Source organism: Macrotis lagotis, chromosome 2 (genome assembly GCF_037893015.1).
Source record: "Macrotis lagotis isolate mMagLag1 chromosome 2, bilby.v1.9.chrom.fasta, whole genome shotgun sequence".
NCBI lineage: Eukaryota > Metazoa > Chordata > Mammalia > Peramelemorphia > Peramelidae > Macrotis > Macrotis lagotis.
The window spans coordinates 293,800,336-293,822,928 of record NC_133659.1 but is presented as its reverse complement, the minus strand read 5'-3'; the positions used below and the strand labels follow the sequence as shown (position 1 = coordinate 293,822,928).

Below are 22,593 nucleotides of genomic sequence, written 5' to 3'. Positions count from 1 at the left end.
CCAGGCATCAGCATATGTTTACTTGCATCAAAACATGGCTAGGAATGGGAGAGCAGAGAAACACTGGGATTTATTACTAGTCAACAACTCTAGAAATATATACATACATGGAGAGAGAGAGAGAGAGAGAGAGAGAGAGAGAGAGAGAGAGAGAGAGAGAGAGAGAAACAGAGACAGACAGACAGACACAGACCCAGAGAGATGGAAGTAGAGAGAGAAAAGGGTGGAAAAGACTTAGAAGGTGATAGGAGAGAGAGGGAGGGAGTGGATGAGATTTTGGTTGGAGAAGTGTTGGTTATAATGAGGTTTAGGTCTTATGTGAATAATTCTCAAGCCTCATGAGAATTTTAGAAATCTAGATAAATTTCTTAATTCAATACATTGTGCCTTGGCCCAACCACTATTTATTTTTCAGTTTTTCCTTGTTCTTACAAAGTTTGTTTCATTTTAACTATCTTAATACAAGGTGTACTTTTTGGTAAGTAATTTAATTAAAAATTAATTCTTTTTTAGCCTGGGAATGGTAAACTGAAACTACGGGATTTTTTTCCTGCTGCTTTTATTTTGCTATAAATATTCTCATAGGTCAATTTAAACAAGAATTCCCTTGCACATAAAACTGTCAAACTTATATATGTTTCATGACTCCATTCCTTCTCCCTCTAGAATGTATCTGATGAATATTTTGTGAATGGATAGCAAGTAAATTGTAAATTATTTGCTAACACATGATTTTATGTAAGCCATGTATTCCAGCCAGGGTTATCTTAGTTAAATATCACTTTTATCATATACCTTCACTACAAATCCCACATTTAACTACAGTCTTTCCTCTTTTCACTTCTCTCTTTGCTTTTCTCCTTTTTCTTCCCCCCAGCCCATCTATTGACCTTCAGTCTATCCCTATTCTCTTGGCCACCATTTATTCTCTGGCACCATTCCCTCCTTTTACATACTCAGTCTTTTCTGAAATGCAACCTCTATCATCCTAAAACACCTGTCTCTCATTCTCATATCCACCTTGTGGACACTCAAACTGCAGTTCTTCCATTTTTGTCTGTTTTCTCTGCTGTGAAGCCTTAAAAATCACCCACAGCTGGAAGAAACCCAGAAAGCAAGGACAGGGTTTACTACAAATTGTTATTCTGGAGGTTCAAACACTAACCAGCAGCAATTCCTCACCTACTCGTTTCCTCTCAAGACCTTACTCACCAGCCTACTCAGCTTGCATCAATTTTTGTTTTTGAGAGGCAACCATAGTTAAGTGACTAGCCCCAGATCACACAGTGTCAAGTGTTTAAGTCCAAATTTGATTTCGGTCCTCCTAATGCCAAGGACCAGTGCTCTATCCAATGTACCACCCAATTACCCAGAGTTTCCTTAAAATTCAACTAAGATTAAAACTACCCATGGCAATCTCATGCATTTCTTGATCTCTGTATTCTCAGCAATCTTCTGGTCATCCTCAGTTTCATAGGATATTACAGCTCTCCTCATCATCACTAATCCCTTTAAGCTGTTAATCCTCTATCCCATTCCCTCTGAGATTCTTTTCCATCTACTTTTCTCTATCCTTACCTTCCATATCTTCTTATTCACAGGATTTTTGTTCTCTGACTTTCAAAATGTCTCTATATCTCCTATGCTAAGGATTTTTTCTTTGACCTTGATGACCCCTCAAAGTATAGTCCTATAGCTTTACCCTTTACTCTAAATTTAGAAAAAAAGTAATAGAGATCCCTGCCCCTTTTGTATTAAATTTTCAGAAAAAAATAATTGTCAATATACTTTCCATAGTTTATAATAATTAATTTCCTTTGTTCATAATTGGTAAAACTCCTTGAACTTTTCCATCACTCAGAACTACTGACCACTCCTTCTTTGAAACTCTCTTTCTAGAGAGATATATATATCTCTCCCTGATGCCTCGCCAACATTCTTGCCAACTATATCTCAAGTATCTTTATTGTCCTTTTTTCTCCTATTCTTTAAGTATGAATGTTTGCCAAGATTTTTCTTTCTAGATACGATTCTTCTTTATGCCTTCTACTTAATAGTCTTCACTCCTCTGAACCCAAATATTGCCTCTATATTGATTACTGCAATGTGTATATGCATTGTTTGGATCTCTCTCCTGAGTTCCCATACTATGTTCTTTGTTCCCATGACCTTAATTATCACTTCTATACTGATATACTGATTATAACTACAATTCTGATCCTTCATTAGAGTTCCTACTTGGACATTTCTATTTGGACACCCCATTGGCACAAATTCTAGAGCCATAGAATTTGATTTCAAATGTCATATCTGGCACCTACAGACTGTGAGATGTGGAGAGATCATTTAACCTTCCTGTGCCTCAATTTCCTCATCTTCAAAGAGATGATCTATGAGCCACTGATAAAACTAGATTCATCCTATCTTTAAAACCTTTCCTCCTCCAACTGTTAAGAACCCCACCATGTTTTTTCACCTAGACTAAAATTCTCACATTTTTCTGATATTCCCTTCTCCCTCAGTCTTTGAATTCTATCAATGCCAACTCCTTATAAGTATGTCTCCACAATGGCTTTGGATACCCTTTCTTCATTTTTTATGTTGGAATTTCTAATTGCTTTTTATCTAACATAAATCTCTCTTTAATCTAGATCTCAAATTAATATTCCCAATGCAAAGAACTACAGTGGTTCCCTGTATATATATATATATATATATATATATATATATATATATATATATATACATATATATTCATATATATGCATATATATTGATTAAATTATAAACTTTTTTTGGCATCTACAATTTAGTTTCAATTTATCTTTCCCATCTTATTTTACTCTCCTCCCCTTCATATATCCCACAGTTCTAGCCAAACTAATCAGTAGTAGTACTCAGATACTGCCCTGACTCCGGACATTCATAGAGTCCATCATCCAGAGCCACAACACATTTCCTTCTCATCTGTACTTTTCCTGTTTCTACCTCCACTATAGTATAGTTTACTTCTCTTGATACTCAAAAAAGAACTAAAAAAGTATAGATCCTCATCATCTCTTGCTTAGATTATTGTGCTATCATAATTGATCTCCTTGTACCAAGGCTCTTCTATTTCCCCAGGGCTACCACACAATGTACTTTAAGTAGTAAACTGACCATATAATTCCTCTACTCAATAATTTCCAGTCATTCCCTATTGACTTTAGGGAAAAAACAGATCAAAATTCTGTAGACATTCTAAAGTCTTTCACAACCTGACCCCAATCTATCTTTCCAGTCTTTCTGAATATAACTTTCCCTCCAAAAAAGCCAGCTATTTTGGTATTTTTTTTCCCTGTGCTTTTTACTTAACACTCTATGACTTACCTTTTCATTGGCCATTCCATATGCTAGAAATGCAATCTTTCCTCAACTCTAACTTGCAAAATTCTTATTTTCCTTCAAGAAGCTGCTCAAGCACCATTTCCTACATGAATCTTTATTAGTACTTTTAACTGCTTAGTGTCTTCCCTCTCAAAATATTTTGATTTAACTATATTATCTTTATTCCCCCCATTAGAATTAAACTGCTCATGAATAGGTATTATTTTATTCTTTTATAGGTGTATTCTCAGGAGCTAGCTCAGTGCCAGGTAGGAATACAGTAGGTACATCCTAGTTGATTGATTATAAAAGTCTTCTTTTTTCAAGGTCCAGTTAACTTGTCTCCATTATTCTTCCTAGCTGAAAGTGATTTCTTATATCTTATAGCATTTTGTTGGGATTCTTCATTTGCTCATGTCATAGTCAGCTTTATAGATATGTGGACTTATATTGCTTCCATTAGATTAGAAAGCAAGAATTGTATAAATTTCCATGTCTCCATCCTATTACCGAAGGATACTGTGTTTTTTGCACATAGTAAGTGCTGTTAAATATTTCTTTTTTTAAGTTTTTTTAGATTTTGCAAGGCAATGGGGTTAAGTGGCTTGCCCAAGGCCACACGGCTAGGTCATTATTAAGTGTCTGAGATCGGATTTGAACCCAGGTACTCCTGACTCCAAGGCCAGTGCTCTATCCACTGCACCACCTAGCCACCCCCATGTTAAATATTGCTTGAAGTGAATGTGCTTGCTACAATGACTGGATACTCTTTCGCCTGACTTTCAACGACCTCAATAATGTCATCTAGTTGTTTTCAACTTGTGGATTGAAAATTTCTTGGAAGGGAGTGAAAAATACATATACAGTAATTCTAGTTATTTTGATCTTTATTTAGCTCCAACAAAATAGGCAGCGTGACTAAAGAAAATAAATAAGTAATCATACCTTCTGTTGACTGAATAATGTTTCACATATGTATGTATTACTCATTTTGCTGTTGTAATTAGAATAAAGATAGGACTAGACCTGTGATTTTATTTTTATAGAGAACACCGAGATAAGAAAAGTCTCTCAACCAACCCTCTGAAATGTCTAAGGTTTTACAGAGTAGGAAAGATGATTAGCAGGCAAGATTTTTGCCCAGCCAGGTTCCTGAGGTTAGTATGGATCAGAGTCCAAACTCGTGTCTTCCTGATTCCAAAGTCCTCTGACTGAATTCAATGAAAGATGCCTTTCATTCACAATTATACATGCCTGTTTTGATTAACAAAATGCAAATTAGATTAAGTGTTAATGAAATCAGAGAAGCTTTTGAAAGTATGCATTTTTACAAACAACAGGTATTTGTAATTCAACTGTTACCATGTGAAGATACTCAAAAATTTTGTAACTAAAAAAAAATGTTTTCCAAAAGATTGGGAACCATTGAGATGGCTAACAAAAGTGTTATATATAATTTTATTATCTACTATTATAAAACAGATATTTTGTGCTAATTGTGCTAGTCTCCTTAAGGTGCCATGACTATACTATTTCTTTTTTTAGATTTTCTATTATTACCCAAAATATCTTGCTCTCCATCATTCTTACCTTCTCAGCAAGACTGCCTCAAAAGTCGTACCTCTTTTTCAAACCTTTCCTGATTTCCCAAGTTATCATAAGTTTACCTTCTCTCACCACTTATCATTTATACCTTGAAATTTACCATTTAGTTGATTCTAGCATGGCACAGTGAATAGGAATAATTTAGAATTCCTTGAAGCCTCACCAATAACATATAATGACCCTGTATTTCTTAGCCTCTCAGTTGTCTGGGCACATCTCTGAAATGCTAAGTATAGAGAATGTGCTGGCTTACAATGATGATGGGAATTTCCTCAACTGAGATTTCCTTAGTGTTTATCTTGGAGTTAGAAAGGTAATCTTCTTATGAAGGTGTTTCTTACAATCATACTTGACTTTAATAGTGACAAGATAAAGGAAGGGCACAAGGAAGAATCTGAGCATCTAATTACTGTACTGAGAGCAAGAAGGATACAGAAGCAGTGCACCAAAGTAATCACAGATCTACTGTATTCTAAATTGAATAGTTTCTCTTTTTTTAATAATCTGGTATGTCTTTTCTAAAGGCAAGTGGTGTTTTGTTCCTCTTTAACTCCAAGGTATAGATAAAAAAATAATAATAGCTTATATTAATCCAGCTCTTTGAGGTTTGCATAAGAAGTTCTCAAAAATCACCCTATGAGGTTGATCATAGCAATATTGTCCCCAGTTTCACAAAAGTTAGATGACTTGTCCATGTTGAGATAAATGGTGGTATCATGAAGGGTACACTGGATTTCCCATTAGATGACATGGATTTGCATCTACTTGTGTTGGAGAACTCATTCATGTATCTTTAAGCAAATCATTTAAACACTAGAACTCCTTTTTATTCATTTCTAAAAATGAGGGGATTAGATAAGATGAATTCCAAGGTCTTTTTCTTCTCTAACTCTATGGTACCATGATATCTTGATCCCAAGTCCAAGATTTTCCACACTACATTGTTTCCCTTCCCTAGACTAATACAGGATCAATAGTGATCACTTACTTCCATTTTATCAATATTGGCCAATCCATGAATTTCAGGGAAGTTAGCAGTTTTAAAGGAAAAACTGAATAGGGGACTCTGATATGTATTTAGTATTAGATTTCATTAATAATATTTAACAGATATTCTGAATATTTGGAATAAGTAAGATCCAAGTCAAATCCTGCCCTAGCATTTACTAGCTATGTGACCTCCGGACAAGTCAGTTACCTTCTCTCACCCAATTTCCTTCCAGAAAAAAATTGAGATAATGATAGAACCTATATCAAAGGATTATTGTGAGAATCAAAAATGGGAATGTTTATAATATACTTTAAAAAACCTTAGAGTAGTTGCTGTGGTCATTATTACTGTTGATTGTTGTTTTGTTAGTACAATCATTTTCTGCAATGAAACTCTTTTTTCCCAATCCCTATGCATCACTCCTCATATATACAACTTTTATTTCTTCTTGGAGAATTAAAAAATACTTCCCCCATGCTCCAACAAATCAATAGCAACAGTAGCACTCATTCAAAATAACCAGTGATTATATCTGCAGCAATCTGAGACAAAAAAGCATTTTTGTTTGACCTCTAAATAAACCTTCCTAAATTAAGAAGTTTTATTAGGTATATTTGTTTCCATTTCATTTTCCAATCTTTCCCTTCTTCTCCACTTGGTCCATGAAAGTATATTTTAACTGCTAATATATTTTCTTCAAGATATCTTCAAATTGACTTATTCTGTTTATTTGGCATCTCCCCCATACTTTGTAATTTCTTTCTGCTTACATCCATATCCCAACTCCATTTTTTTTTTAGGATTTTGCCAGGCAAATGGGGTTAAGTGGCTTGCCCAAGGCCACACAGCTAGGTAATTATTAAGTGTCTGAGACCGGATTTGAACCCAGGTACTCCTGACTCCAGGGCCTGACTCCACTGTGCCATTTAGCTGCCCCTCAACTCCATTTTTGAAGGAAACCCATATTTGCCCCACCCCACAACTCTAAAAAGCTGAAATAACACTTTTTTTCCTTCCCTTCCTGTTTAGAAACAAGTTAGTTGCCTTGATAGGCTTTGATAAATCCAGCATCCTTTATCACTTATAGTCAGTCCTAAAAAGTTAATTAAGACTTTGTAGACTAAGACCAAAACATTTCAATGATTCCTGTTTTTGCTCCTTATCTCAAGAAGAAGGAAAAACATTTTGTGATTAATGAACTTAATTGCCATTTTTACATAGTCTTCACATTAGCACAAGTGGTATTAAAACTATTTTACACATAAAAAAATTAAGAATGAAGGAAAAATTTTAAGGAAAAACATTTAAAATGGCCCAAACTCACATATATAGACAAAAAAGCTGAATTTAAACTCAGATTTTTTAATTTTAAGTAACAAATAGTTATTAAATTAATTTGTTCCTCCCACTATACCTCTCCTCCACCTAGCATAAAACCACAAATAAACAGAAAATAAAAAGTCCAAATGACCCTTTAAAAATGAAGAAGACCCAAATTACACTGAGGAAAGCTATATAAAAATGTTTTTAAAAATCAAGGATTAGGTTTATGACTCACTACTTACAAATGAATGTGTTCCCTAGTTTGAAGTGGGATTTATCTATGAATCAGAGCAACATCCATCATTTCAGTATTTAACTTTATATGCTTTGACATGGTGATAATTTTAATACTAACAATTTTGGTAATCTGTCTACCTCACAGGGGCACCTAAATTCATTTATTAGTTCTATGAAAACATGAGTAAATTATTATGAAAAGTAATTAGGCAAGTCTCTTCTCAATTTCAAAGACTATTTCCTTGAGCAATGTTAGTCAGATTAAAACAGTCATATACTCATTTGCATAATCTGAGTAATTTGTAATATGATGGAGAGAGAATGGGACTTGTAATTAAGAGTTGGATTCCAGTCTCTACTCTTTTATTTTTAGTTTGTATTTGCATCTCGAGAACTTAATACAGAATTGGCACACAGTTAGCACTTAATAAATATTCATATTCTCTATCTCTGTCTCATTAATGTTCTATGTGACCTTGATCAAATCACTTAAACTGTTATTTCAGCTTTTTAACCTGTAACAAGGGTACACCTCTCCTGCCTACTTCACAGGGTCGTTGTGCAGATCAAATGAGACAATAAATATCAAACTGTTTTAAAAATGAAATATTCAGAACAAAAATATTTGGGAAGGATAAAAAGTGAGTTTAACTTAACAAGAACTTTCAAAAGTTTCAACACTTAAGAAAAAATATCCAAAATGATAAAATGACAATATCAACAACAGCATAATGATGCTGTTAATAACAATAAATAATAATGCTGTTAATAACAATAAATAATATTTTTATTCTTCTTTAAGGCTTTATGAAGGTCTTTATAAGATCTCTAAGTTCTTTAAGGCTAATATAAATATTGTCTCCTTTTATCTTCAGAACAACTAGGGAGGAAGCTCTTGAAACTGTCTCCATTTGATGGATGCAGAATTAAGTACCAGAGAGGTTATTTGCTTAAGATTTCAGAATTAGGAAATATTCTTGGTAGAATTTGAACTCAGGTCTTTCTGGTTTCACATACAATCACTGAGCTACCTAGTTGCCAATGAAGTAGAAAAGATGAATCAATGATCTTTATTATAAATTCCCATGCAATTATTTGGTTTTTATTGTGTGTATAGGGTGATGGTAGTAGTGGAGATGAAGCAATTATTGTTCTCTAATCAAATGTAGTCAAAACTACATAGCTAACTGAAGTTTTTTGGTCAAGGTTTTTTCCTTTTCTTTTCTGAAGTTGCTTTTTTATGTACAAATGGACACATACCTCTTAAACAACAACATTAAAATTACTGTTAGTATTTATTGAAATTGCAAAATAAAGAAGTAAAGGAGTTAATAACACATTAAAACAACACAAAACTAATTTTTGTAATCAAACTAATGAAATCAATGATCTGTTTTCATAATTAGTTACTATTGATGTAAAATTGTTTAGATAGCTAAATTCTGAGAAAAGGGATAAAAAAGCTTTTTAGACATTTATCAAAAATTACATTTCATATCTCCTTGGAGGACTTAGGACTCTGAGTTCATTGACATCATAGCTCCTAGTTTTCTTGCATGCTATTTATTTCAAGGACATGCTAGTAAATATTTAATAGATTGCTCTTCAGAAAAAACAGATACATATAATACATACTTAAGTTTAATTTGCATTATTAACATTTTCTCCCTTACTTTAAATCTACAAGTCAACAAATCAATAAAGTCTTTATTTGTAGCTTCTATCAATTTCTGAAGTAGAAATGCTCACGATGAAAATTTAATGATTGGCTCTATAAGTCATTTGAAGCATGTTCTAGTCTACCCTCTTCTCAGTAAAATATAAATCATATGAGAGCAGAAGTTGATTTTTTTCTTTTTGATCTGTGCTTTCCTAGATTGTAGTATAGAGATTGACTCAAAGTAAATGAGAAATAAATGCTTACTGAACTGAATTTCCTTGGTCATATCATATTCTCCTAAAACTGGGGTAAAGGCATCCTAGAAGATATGTATCCTCAGGTTTGTGTTAGTCTGCTTTTGGTTATCATTTTTATAAAGTGTATCTCTAACATCTCCAAAAATTTATCTGGCCAAAAATAGTCAATTCAATAGAACTGAAAAGTTAATATTTAGAGAGGAATTAATTAATTGAGGCCTTAAAAATGAGAGAGGTGCAGAAAATACTACAGGAGTAGATCATTTGGAGGGGAGAAGGAATTACATAAATACAAGGAAATGTTTTTGTAATGTGGAAGCATAATTTTATTGATTGAATTTTATAAACAAGACATAAAGAAACTGGAACAAAAGACTTCATTTTACAACATAATGCACAAATCTGCTTTTTCTTTCCAGGGATATGCTAGATGATAAAAGTCAAAGAAGCACAAGGCAGCTTTTGAAGCTTTTTGAAGACAGATAACTAATCATAAATATAGAAAGTTGTTTAATAAACATAGAATTTCTTTTTGATTCTAAAAGAAAAGTTTATTGTATTTAAATATTAATTTTTATTCTGTAAAATGTATTGTTATTCCTAGTATTTTTGTTTTTAATATATTAATAACTTTAGACTCTATAATATCAAGCTAGCTAGAAGAAACTAAAATTGGCAAAATTTGGACTAAGAGGCCAAGTCACTTGCCCAATATCAGACAGCCAAGTCTCTTTTAAGCCCAATGTTCTTTCCTCCAAAGCACAGAACCATTAATAGATAAAATTCCAGGGAAGAAATACAACCTTCAGATCACATCAAATAGAAAACAAATACTTTGCTTAATTATATAGCTAGAAGGAGTGTCAGAAGGCCTTTTTAATTCTGGCTACCTCAACTCCTTCTAATAGAGTACATGAGAGCACATATGGGAAGACACGTCCTGACTAAAAAATCTCAGGGAGAAATAACTCAAAATACACATTAAAATTAATCTTAAACAAACAGAAAACTTTTTCTTTTATTTTATTTCCATTTTTCTAAAACTTTTAAAATTTTATTCAACCACATTGTAAAACAATGTCATTTTTCTAAAAGTTGAAAAAATCTATTATCTATTCAAATATACATTTAAGTAGTATGTTTTTTTTGCTTTGAGAATAAAAATTAAAGAATATATAATGTTCCAGGAACTTCTAGATTAATGATTCATAGTTGAATTGAATTCTGTTTCAAATAATGACTAAAACCACTCAAGAAAATGCTAATCCTAGTTCCAAAGTTTCCCCCTCTTTTTGAACTTATAAAGGCAGCAGTTATAAAAGATTCTTTCTTTACTGATCAGGACAATACTTGATTTTATATAACACTGCATATTTTTTTTTTATTTTCCATTAATTCTGGGAGTGGGAGGAGAGTGGACACATAGGATTTTAAGTGATCTCAGAGGCAATCTAGTCCAACTTCCAACCCCTTATTCCTATTTTTTTTCAGCTTAAGAAATTGAAGGGCAGAGAATTTAAATGATTTGCCCTAGTTCATAATTGTAATAAACAAACGAGGGAATATTTGAACCTAATTCCTCTGATTTCAAAGTCCATTGCTTCTTTTAATGCTATTATTTTGCCTTGTAAAAACTGTATATAAGCCAATAAGCAAAATGAATTGTAAGGATTCTGATGGCTATTAACAGAATGAATAGTATGAAAAAGTTACCATTTTGTAAATACCACAGCATTTTTACCTACTATCAGTAGCATAAATTCCAATTTTGTAAATTCCAAACTTATACCAGTAAGACTTAATGAGTAAAAAAGCTACATGGTATGGTAGGAATGACAATAAGAATACAACTTAATAAATGCTGTGAACTTTTCTTTTAGCAATTGAAAATGAACCTTCCCTTTCATTAGACAACTTTCTCTATTTATGATTAGTATCTGTGCTAGTTTGAACCCTACTTTCAATCATCTGTAACAAGTGACTACATTTTCCTTAAGAATTTTAATAGGTCTTGAGAAGGGCAAACATGAAAAATGGAACCTAGAATTTGTGGACAGGCAGTATTATAAAAAAGGTAACCCCATCCATCCATTGAAGCTATATTTTCTAGATACATGTTTGAAAAATATTAACCTTAATTAAACAAGTAATTTAATAGTTAACCATAAAATTCACATGGAGGAAATTATGATCAATTCATTTCCAGAAATACGCTTCTAACTAACCACTGATAGTATGGATTTTTTGAATGTTTTCATTCATTCAACAAACATGTATTAAACAACTAACATATGTAGAGTACTATTTTAGGGGTATGTCTGTGTTTATGTGTGTGTATTAGTGCATGAGAAAAGGTTAGAGAGAAGTATTACAAAGTTAAGATATGCTATTGTTCATCTAAGTGCTATGTAACTAAAGGCCAGGCTGACTTTGTTTGTGTTGTCTCCAAAGAGCTGAGCAATATTATTTATAAAATAATCATGGAACCTAAGGCAAAGATTTTATAAGACAAGGCTTTCAGAAATGAGAGTTGCAAAAAAATCTTTTATTATTTGCTCCCTTCTCCCTCCAAAATACAATGAATTGTCATTATACAAGCACTTGCCTCTAAACAGGGCCAGGGAACCTTTGATCTGTGGACCATATCATTTGGGCTTCACTAAGATGGCAACTGTAAGCAGGCCTCAAAACTCAATAAATTTAGGAGCTTTTAGGGGTGAATTAAATGTTTGATTAAATACAGCAGACTAATTTCTAAGTTGATAACTTTGCGTGATCCACAAATGATATTATAAATATCCAAATGGTCCTTGTCAGATGAAAAGATCCCCACCTATGCTCTAAAAAGAAATGTTTTAAGTGGATAGAACACTAGCCCTGGAACCAGAAGTACCTGAATTCAAATCAGGTCTCAGACACTTAATAATTACCTAGCTGTGTGGCCTTGGGCAAGCCACTTAACCCCATTGCCTTGCAAAAACCAAAATAAAAAAAAAAGATGTTTTAGAAAATTTTCTATTAAGATATGAACTTCAACTTGGATATCATGGAATTTTTACCATCTAGTAAAGATATAGACACAAATATCAAAAAAGCAAAATATACAATATTATATTTCTCTAACACAATTTGAGATGTTCTGGGGAAGGACATTCTTGATTAGGAGATCATTAAATTGGCAACTTTTTGTTTGTATACAATCTCATTCCCATTAAGACTTGATTTACATGTCTAAATGATGGCTGACTGTATTTAAGGTGTTTATCTTATGGCTAAGGAATATTATTTGTACACACGTACATGTGAGAACCTACAGACAGATGGCTAAGACAGAGAGCAAAGTAATGACATTGGGCTCACCACCATCATTTCCTAATTAACTGAGCTACAGGACTAGCTATGAAGACCCATTGATGTACTGAAGTGAAAGCTAAAAGAATGAGTTCCAAATAATGATGCAGTTAAAATATAGGATTGAAGGAAGTTGTGAACTATAGAGGATTAGGCTCCTGGGTAGTTAGATCTAAAACTATACCTGCATAAATAAACCAACTCCTTCAATTAGGAATACAGCATATAGTAGAAACATCTCAGAAAATGTAGGGATTCTAGTCTTCACTCTGATGCTAACTAGCTGCGATCTTTAGCTACATCATTTATCTTTTCAGGTCCTGTTTCATCTTCAAAATGGAAAATTTTGATTGAATGTTCCCTAAGATTCTTTCCAGATTCTAGATTTTGTGAGGTGGACAGCAATGTGCACTTTTTATCTGATAATTGAGCTACATTATCTAAAAAAAATGTTCCTTTGCAAATGATTTTTGGTGATGGTGATTTGTTACTTTCAAAAATAGAGTACTGCCTAATGAAAAGGTATGAAGAATTTTCAAAGGACATTTGGGGTACTAATAGTAGTGGCCATTTATGTAGTGCTTTAAGGTTTGGAAACAGTTTTTTTTAACCTTATTTGGGTCTCAAAAATTCTTTTAAAGAGCACAAAGATTTTTCTAGGGAAAAAGTCACTTTGGTTTTAAAATGCTTTTTAATCAGGTTAAGATAAAGGCTTTTAAGTCCATGTTTTCAGAAAGAAGCAAGTCTTACTAGTTAATATATGCTTTTAAAATGTTTTCTTTAAGGATGTGGTTTTCATTAAGAATATACTAAAATACGGGGTGGCTAGGTGGCATAGTGGATAAAGCACCCGCCCTGGAGTCAGGAGTACCTGGGTTCAAATCTGGCATCAAAACACTTAATAATTACCTAGCTGTGTGGCCTTGGGCAAGCCACTTAACCCCGTTTGCCTTGCAAAAATCTTAAAAAAAAGAATATACTAAAATGCCACTTGGAAGCAATTTAGCATAGTGGACAATGTGCTTATTGGGATTAAGAAAAACCTGGGTTCATATACAAGATGGTTCTGGCTCTGGCTAAATTCTTCACCCTCTCTTAATTTTAGTTTTTGTAAATACAAAGTGAGAGTCATAATATCTATAGCACTACTAACCTTCATAGGGTTGTTATGAAGATCAAATGGGATGACTTATGGAAATCATCCTGCAAATTAAAATGCTATAAAATACATTAGTAATATATTGCTATTTTATGCATTTTAAAACATTTTAACATTTGATGTTTGTGCAGGACAGATATGTGCATGGAAAAAAGGGAAAAGAAATTTCTGACATACATAATGATGACAGAAGCTATTTTTTTCTCTTTCATCAATTAAAAAAAGGCAATTTGTTAAATTCCAGCACATTTTGATCAATTAACAAAATTCTACCAAAAAATTTGGCTTCGAGTTAAAATTACAATAGATTCCATTTTACTTTTCCCAACAAAGAAAATCTATTCATTTTAAAGGTTAAAATCCAAATATAAATTACAACTTATCCATAATTTATGCTTTGCAACCCAGACATGAATTCCATAGGTAGAGGCAGAGAAATCATTTACCATATTATCAGGCTTCTTACCTCATATAACAGTTAATATTCTGGCCTGTATTTCATGCCATTTTTGGAAGCAGAGGCACATTTTAAACTACATGTTATACTCGAGTGATTCCAACTTAATCTAAAGCACATCTCTTTCCAATTATTTTAGAAGAAAAACTTCAGGAAGAACCAGCATGGGATAATCATAAGAACTTGAAAGAAAATGACAGCATAAGACCCTTTCATGCTGTTTATAAGCATGTACTGATGAAATAGAAATTGACCATTTAAAAGTCAATAGTGAAAACTTCCATAAATCACAAAATATGCATGAGAAGAAAGGCACTACTATTCTTGCCTTTAAGAAAAATAGACATATTTCCTTTTCTAGGCTTATTTTAAATAACATCACAAAATTATAGAATCATAAATTTGGAGCTGGAACACATCCTACACTTTAGGATTATGGAATGAGATGAGTGAAACCCTCAGAACCCAACCTCTTCATTTTACAGATGGGGAAACCTAGGTCTATAAAAGGTAAATGATTTACCCATTATTCTACCAGCACTGACCTTGACCTCTAGAACACCGTGAGATAAGAATTGCTCAAATGAAGAAGATGCTCAAAAACCCCCTATAATTTTAGAACAGATTTTGGATTGAACTCTTTGAAATGATTGATGTACATCCAGTTTATCCTGTTTATATCACACACAAACATAGGTCTTTATGTGCTATCTCCCTGATAAAAATGAAAGCTCCTTGATGGCAGGGTATGACTTTTCCCCTTTATATTCCCAGTAAGCAACAGAGTTCCTCGAAAATTATAAACACATAATAAATGTTTGCAGATTTGATAACAAAGAACATCTAAATCAGGACTGAATGGTATTCTACTATAAAAAAAGTCATGTAGTCACAGGTCAACTCTAATGATGAAAACAGTCTTTGAAGAAGAACCTTTACAGAAATGTGACATGGCAATACTAGAGAGAGAAAAATATGTAAGGGTTAAGAAAAACATTATATAGTCCTGTAATAAACTTTTTAAAAAACACCCACCCTAACTTTCCATTAAGAGGCAACTCATGCTTGTGGTCATACTAGCAAATTTGAAGTTTCCTAGGAAATTAAATTTATCAAAAATCTTTTCAATGCTTTCCATTTAACACAAGGGAAAGAGGAAAGAAATAGGAATGAAGAACTTGAAATAATGTCCTTGTCTAGTTTGGTACTATATTAAAAATAAATGAGCTCTCTCATTTAACTGCCTTTTGGAATCCACAGATAAAGTTTAATCTTTCTATTTTTTTTTGTCTTACATTATTATTACCCCCACTCTACTTAATAGATGAGAATTTAAGGATTTTTTTAAGAAATAATAATTATTGAAATCAAGTTTTTTCTTTGGATTTTGAAAATCCAATTTTGAAAATCTACCAGCAGTTGCTGGTAGATTACTTGCTCAGTTATTATGGCAAGGACTTAACAATAGATCAGCAAATAAACACTAAGATTTGATTCACTCAAAACAGTAGGATGACTAAAATAACTACAATAGAAACCAGACCTTTCTTTTATCAGACTTCACAATCCATTTCAATAAAGACCTTTTTGACATGCAAAAAAAAGCTCAGATTTTTTTTTGCCCATATATAGATATATATATACAAAATTTTAAAAAGTTTTTAAGTTTTTCAACTATGGTGCCACACATTTCATAGAGAAGATCTAAATCTGTTCAATCAGATCCTCAAGAAAAAAAATCAAAAATGTGTCCATATTATTTGATTTTTTTTTCTTTCTAAAATATGGTTGAAATTTGGAAATCTTAGATTTGGGATTTTCAAAATCCAAAGAAAAAACTTGATTTCAACAATTATTATTTCTTTAAAAAATCCTTAAATTCTCATCTATTAAGTAGAGTGGGGGTAATAATAATGTAAGACAAAAAAATAGAAAGATTAAACTTTATCTGTGGATTCCAAAAGGCAGTTAAATGAGAGAGCTCATTTATTTTTCATATAGTACCAAACTAGACAAGGACATTATTTCAAGTTCTTCATTCCTACTTCTTTCCTCTTTCCCTTCTGTTAAATGGAAAGCATTGAAAAGAATCATTTGCAGAAATAAAGATAAGTAAGGATTGATCTACAATTCAATGAATAAGCTGCTATCAATCATACATCTACTTATAGTAAGTGATGGATTCATGTTGGTTTGGTGAATAGAGGTTTGCTAGGGTAGAGAAATTTCATTTTATGATCCCATTTGATGGAGCTGTACAATAGGCATGACACTTCCTTTGTATCACTCTTGCAAATCTTTGGATTGAATTCTTTAACCTCACCTTAAAATTCCAATGTATTCTTCTGCAATGGTTCTCTCTACAACACCACATTCTTTCTGTTTAAAAAAATCATCACAATTTCTCAAGAATTAAATTTATAGACTCATGGCAAAGTTTTAAATTTCCATTGGTATGAAAAATTATTCAATAAGACTCATCATTGTGGAATCTGCATTGCCATCTGCCATTTATTTACTACAGATAAATCTTCAAAATGCAATTGCCGAAATCTATGTATTCTTTATGATTCAACCAAAGAAAGATGCAAATTATTTCTACTAAATCATTGCTAATTAAGAAATTATAAACGATGCTTGCCATAAAATTTCAAGGATAACTGAATAGTGAGGATGAAAATTTAATAAATTAAATTAAAGAATAACAGAAATCAAGGACTAATCAAGCAACAGATGTAGTATTGATGCATAGTTGACTCCATCACTCTTTTTCATTCTGATGTGATGAATATAAAGAGATAAGAAATCCATAAATTAAGTTTATATTGAATGTGTTTTATAGTACAGAATGGGAAAAATCATTTTACAAAGATCAAGATGACCAAATTTAATAGCTAACAGAATTTCTAACATTCAAAATAATGAACATTTGATTTAAAAATAAAGACAATTCTGAATTAAAGGTTTCAGTATGCAGTGCCATAAAGATATATCACAAGGATTATCTTGCCTTCTGATCTAAGAGGATTATGGGATAAATGATTCACAATCCACTCCAGTAAAATGAAATTGAGTTTTAAGAGAAGGCTGTGATTGCTTACAATATCAATTTCTCATCTTCGTAAAGGGAAGGGGAGTGCTTATGTCTAACAGAAGTGTATGTACGATAGATGAACTTTATGGCAGTGATACAGTCATTATTTTTCTATTAAAGGACTTACTGTTCACTTTACAAATTCCGTGATCTCTTATTCTTTATCCTTTATCTTCAGTGTTGCACTTTACTAAAAGAAAAACAAAATTTAAAGATGTCAGTTAAAGAAAACACATTTTGTAGTAATTTCAAGATATCATTTTTTCTTGTATAACTTTTCATTTCAATATACCTTTAGCTACAGAGCATCATTCTTTCCCCCACACCCAGGAGAATACTATAAGTGGAAAATGTGGATTTATAAATACATACATATGTATGTGTATGTATATAAGCATTTACATACAAATGTACACACACACATATATATATACATACATATATATATATATATATATATTTCTTATTTTAAATTTGTTAAATGTTTGCTCAATTACTAAGTGTAAGCCACAGAGTAATTAGAGCCTTTGAAGAAAGGTAACATAAAGTATTAGTTAACATGAGGTGGACTATGCTATTATGGGGCACAATAACTGAGATGTGTATATATATATATATATATATATATATATGTATGTATGTATGTATATATACATATATATATTACATTTTACATTCATGTATAAATTCTACATTTATATATATATATAATAAATTCATTCTACATTCATACATCCTTTTAAATCTGATATTTTTACTTGACTAGTACAAATGAACAGTTGTATATTTATAGGTGAATTCTCCCAGTTGCATATTTCAAACACAACTTAATTCTCTGGAGAAATTTTGAAGCATGAAAATTTTCTTTTAAAGTTACGTTTAAACTGTTCAATAGAAGAATATGACTACTCTGACATAAACAAAAAAGTAAACCTACAAGATATTGTCTTTTAAAATCTGGTTAATAATTAATGTGGCAAAATCTTTTTATTCCTTTAATAAAGTTTACCTATATATCATTCCATTGGTAATCCACAAAACACACACATTAGATTTTCAAAAGTTTCAATTACTTAAAAAATTATGAAACATTCTTGATATAAAACACTAATACATAAACTAATAGTAAAATAAAAATAGTATAAAAACAAATACACAAATAGTTATAATATTAAGTAAGCATAATGTTTGGCATAGGCATAAAATGATATGAGTTCTAAGTAATGACACATTATTTAAATCTACAGAGCTCAGAAAATGGTTCTAAGAAAGGGTGATCTTTGCGATGTAGCCTAAGGAAAAGCATAAAATATAAAACAGATACATGCAAATTTTCATTTTTAGAGAATTTCATTTAGAGAATTTTAGGATGGGAGAGGTGGCATGTGAAAACATGCCATATGACAAAGATTTTAGTCTTAGTGCATTTACAAGCACTACATAAGCCAACAGCTTGATAGGCTTCCAAAAAATCATATAATGTTCAACTACATTAGTAGAAGTAATCAAATCAAATCAACACTCATTCAGAAGCTTACAAAGTATGAAAGACAGTATCAGATACTGGAATCCAAATGCAAGCAAGAAGAAAGAAAACCCTTGCCCACTTGCAGAATAAAGGTTCCCCAATCTTGTTCTGGTGGAAGGAGACAATACATAAAGAAAGATGTAAAGGAAGAAGGGGAGGGACATAACTCTTTGAAAAAAGAAAGTCAAGGAAGTGCAGACAAAAATGAAAGATTTTGATTCTTCTTTTATAACATGATTAATATAGATCTATGCTTAACATATTTAAACACATAGAGCCCATATTAGATTGTTTTCTTTCTTTTTAAAGAGAAAGAGAGAGGGAGAGAGAAAAATGTAAAACTTAAAACCTTGCCAAAAAATGATTGATGAAAACTACCATTGCACGTTGTTGAAAAACCAAATAAATAAAAAATATTTAAATTAAAAAAGAAAGCCCTAGAAATATCACAAGCAATATCTTCTGTTTGAAAGCAGGCTAAGTATGACCTACCATATCTGGTATTTTTTATTAAAAAGGAGTTTCCACGGAAAACTCAATTATCAAAAGAAAGGGCTATAGGAGCAGAATGATCTTCCAAGGCAAGAAATCTGCTGCACAGTGGTTCAGAAAGCAATGAATAGAACTAGAGAGAGAGGTAAGAAGAAGAAGTGAAGATAGTTGGTGGTATTTTCTTTAAAATGGAGATTCTGAGAGAGAGAGTAGCTAATTTTATAGTACACAATCCTAATTAGGTAATATCTATAGTGAAATATTCACTTTTTTTGCTGAATTTTTGTACTGATACTGGTTGACTGGAATGCTTCTAGAGTAGACTCAAAAGGATGGTAAGGGGAGTGTTGTATATATCAATACATCATACATGGTGCTAGACATATTTAATCAGGAGAAAAGAAGACTTAGATAAAATGGAAAAGTTGTCTTTCATTTTGATGGAGGGTCTTACATAAGGTATATTTTAACTTGTTTGGCTGAATCTGGGTATCAGAAAGTGGAATTTGCAGACAGGAAGTATCAGACTTGATCTAAAGTGGAGAAAAACATTTTTCTAGAAATTATCCAAAAATGGAATAAACTCAGAGATGGTAGGTTATACTTATTGGAAGCTTTCAAATAGAAGACTGTATGATCATTTTTGTGATATTTTTAGGGTTTTTTCTTTTTTTAATTTAAATATTTTTTATTTAATTGCTTTTCCAATAACATGCAATGGTAGTTTTCACCAATCATTTTTTTTAGGTTTTTTTTTGGCAAGGCAAACGGGGTTAAGTGGCTTGCCCAAGGCCACACAGCTAGGTAATTATTAAGTGTCTGAGACCGGATTTGAACCCAGGCCCTCCTGACTCCCGGGCCGGTGTTTTATCCACTACGCCACCTAGCCGCCCCCTTCAGCAATCATTTTTACAAGGTTTTGAGTTTTACATTTTTCTCCCTTTCTCCCCTCCACCTGAAAGAAAGCAATCTGATATAGGCTCTATATGTGTAATTATGCTAAAAACAGATCCATAGTAATCATGTTGTAAAAAAAAAAAGAATCAAATCCAAGTGGAAGGGAAAAAACCTTAAAGATAAAAAAAAGTCATAATTCATAAGACAACTTTTAAAAATTGAAGATAATAAGCTTTGTTGTGCATTTAAACTCCACAGTTCCCTCTCTGGATATGAATGGCATTTTCCATTGATAAGTCTTTTAGAATTTTCTTTGATTATTGTACTGCTGAAATGAACAAGTCCATCATTGTTGATCATTACCCAATCTTGTTGTTAGTGTATACAATGCTGTTCTGGTTCTGCTCTTTTTACAGCATCAGTTCATGTCTTTTCAGACCTTTCTGAAGTCCCAATAATGTTTTTCTATATAAATATTAGCTGTACCAGAGACTATCTGAAGTGACTTATCTAGAGCTGTCCTTTTGAAATTATCCCCAATATTTTCTTTCTGGATCTTATTTGTACATCATTTAAATGTTGCCTACCCCAGTAAAATGATAGCTATTTGATGTTAGGGATTTTCTTTTGCTTTTCTTTAAATCCTCAATATTTAGCAGAATATTTTGCACATGGTAGACACTTAATAAATTGCTTACTGACTGAGATGACACTATTCCATGACTGGACAAGATTATAAATAATGGTAGTGGTTGCAGCATGGAATATTTGATGATCCAGAAAAAGTATGGAAGGTACTAAGTAATGGATATATTCATAGGATTCTAATTCTAAAGTTGAAGGGCTCTCAGAGGTTTCACTCTTTAATTTTACTGAGATCTGGGGGTCGCTATTTGACCTACCCAAGATTAGGTAGTTGATAAAAACAAGCAACTAATATCGGAAATTGAATTTGAATCTAGGTTCTCTCATAACAACTAACTTTTTGTCCACCATTAACTTAGTTTTCTGGACTATATTGTGAAAACAACATCATATGAAGTCAAATGAGCAAGATTTGAAATCTAGTTCTGAACTCCCTGTTTGAATCACTCATTAGAAAGTCACCTCCCTTCTCTGAATGGTCTCATCTGTGAAATGAAGATGGTAATAAAGAGACTAATTAGTCCACAGTTTTGAGGCAAGTACTTTGGATTATATGAAACATTATGTAATTGTGGCTTATGCACATAGTAGTATAAAGAGTCGCATCAAGAGTGCAGCATCAAAAAAATATAAGAGCAAAAATGTAGATGTCATAGAGGGAGAAATAACCTGTAGAGAGCCATCTGCTCTTCCTTGCTGGAAACTTGGACTCTGGCCCAAATCACCATAAGATCTATTTTATCTTGACAGGAATGGAGCCCCCACCTCTCTTACTGACCACCAGTATCTAAACAAGTATATATAATTCCTTCTGACATGACCTCTCATATTGGTTAACCCAATACCTTTCAAATTAGCCGCCTTTACTTTTTTTGGAATAGCACTAAATTATAGGTTACACTGTTATGAACTTATGGTCTTCCCCATATACATGTTTTCATATAACTGTAGATAATATTTGTGTTTCTAATTTTCCAGGCTGAACTTCTTGTTTTATCAAAGGATATGAATAGGACATGATCTCAAGTTCCTTTACCATATTGATCAGTCTTCTTTGGACAATCTGCAATTCCCTGATGTACTTAATTAGGATGGTGATAGTGGTGATGAGGATAGAGATGGAGGAACATATGGAGCCAGCTTAGAAACACTGGATATGACAGGGCAATGGGAAAAGTTAAAAGAATTAAGGAACTTTCAAGTGACAGGACCTGAGTTCAAATCCAAATTCTACTAATTGCAAAGCAAATTACTTTATCTCCGTGTTCTTCACTCTAAAATGAGGAAATTAGACAATGTACCTACCTACTAAGGTCCCTTCTAACTTTAGTTCTATGATCCTATGATATTGACTTTTTAAGCAGAGGTGATGGGTAAATCAGTCATTTCTGGTGCAGTGAATAAAGCACCAGCCTTGGAGTCAGGAGACCTGAGTTCAAATGTGACCTCAGACACTTAATAATTACCTAGCTGTATGTCCTTGTGCAAGTCACTTAACCCCATGGCCTTGCAAAAAACCTTGAAAAATGTA

At 32.4% G+C, this 22,593-nt stretch overlaps 1 protein-coding gene across 3 annotated transcripts in view; it reads right to left on the bottom strand.

Moving 5' to 3' along the window:
* SYT1 (synaptotagmin 1) overlaps positions 1 to 22,593 on the bottom strand; it is a 731,190-nt gene that overhangs the window by 474,875 nt on the left and 233,722 nt on the right. For all 3 annotated transcript variants that reach the window (XM_074226490.1, XM_074226493.1, XM_074226491.1), the window contains one exon: positions 17,628 to 17,690. The gene's annotated coding sequence lies outside the window, so the exon portion shown is untranslated. The remainder of the gene's footprint in view (positions 1 to 17,627; positions 17,691 to 22,593) is intronic.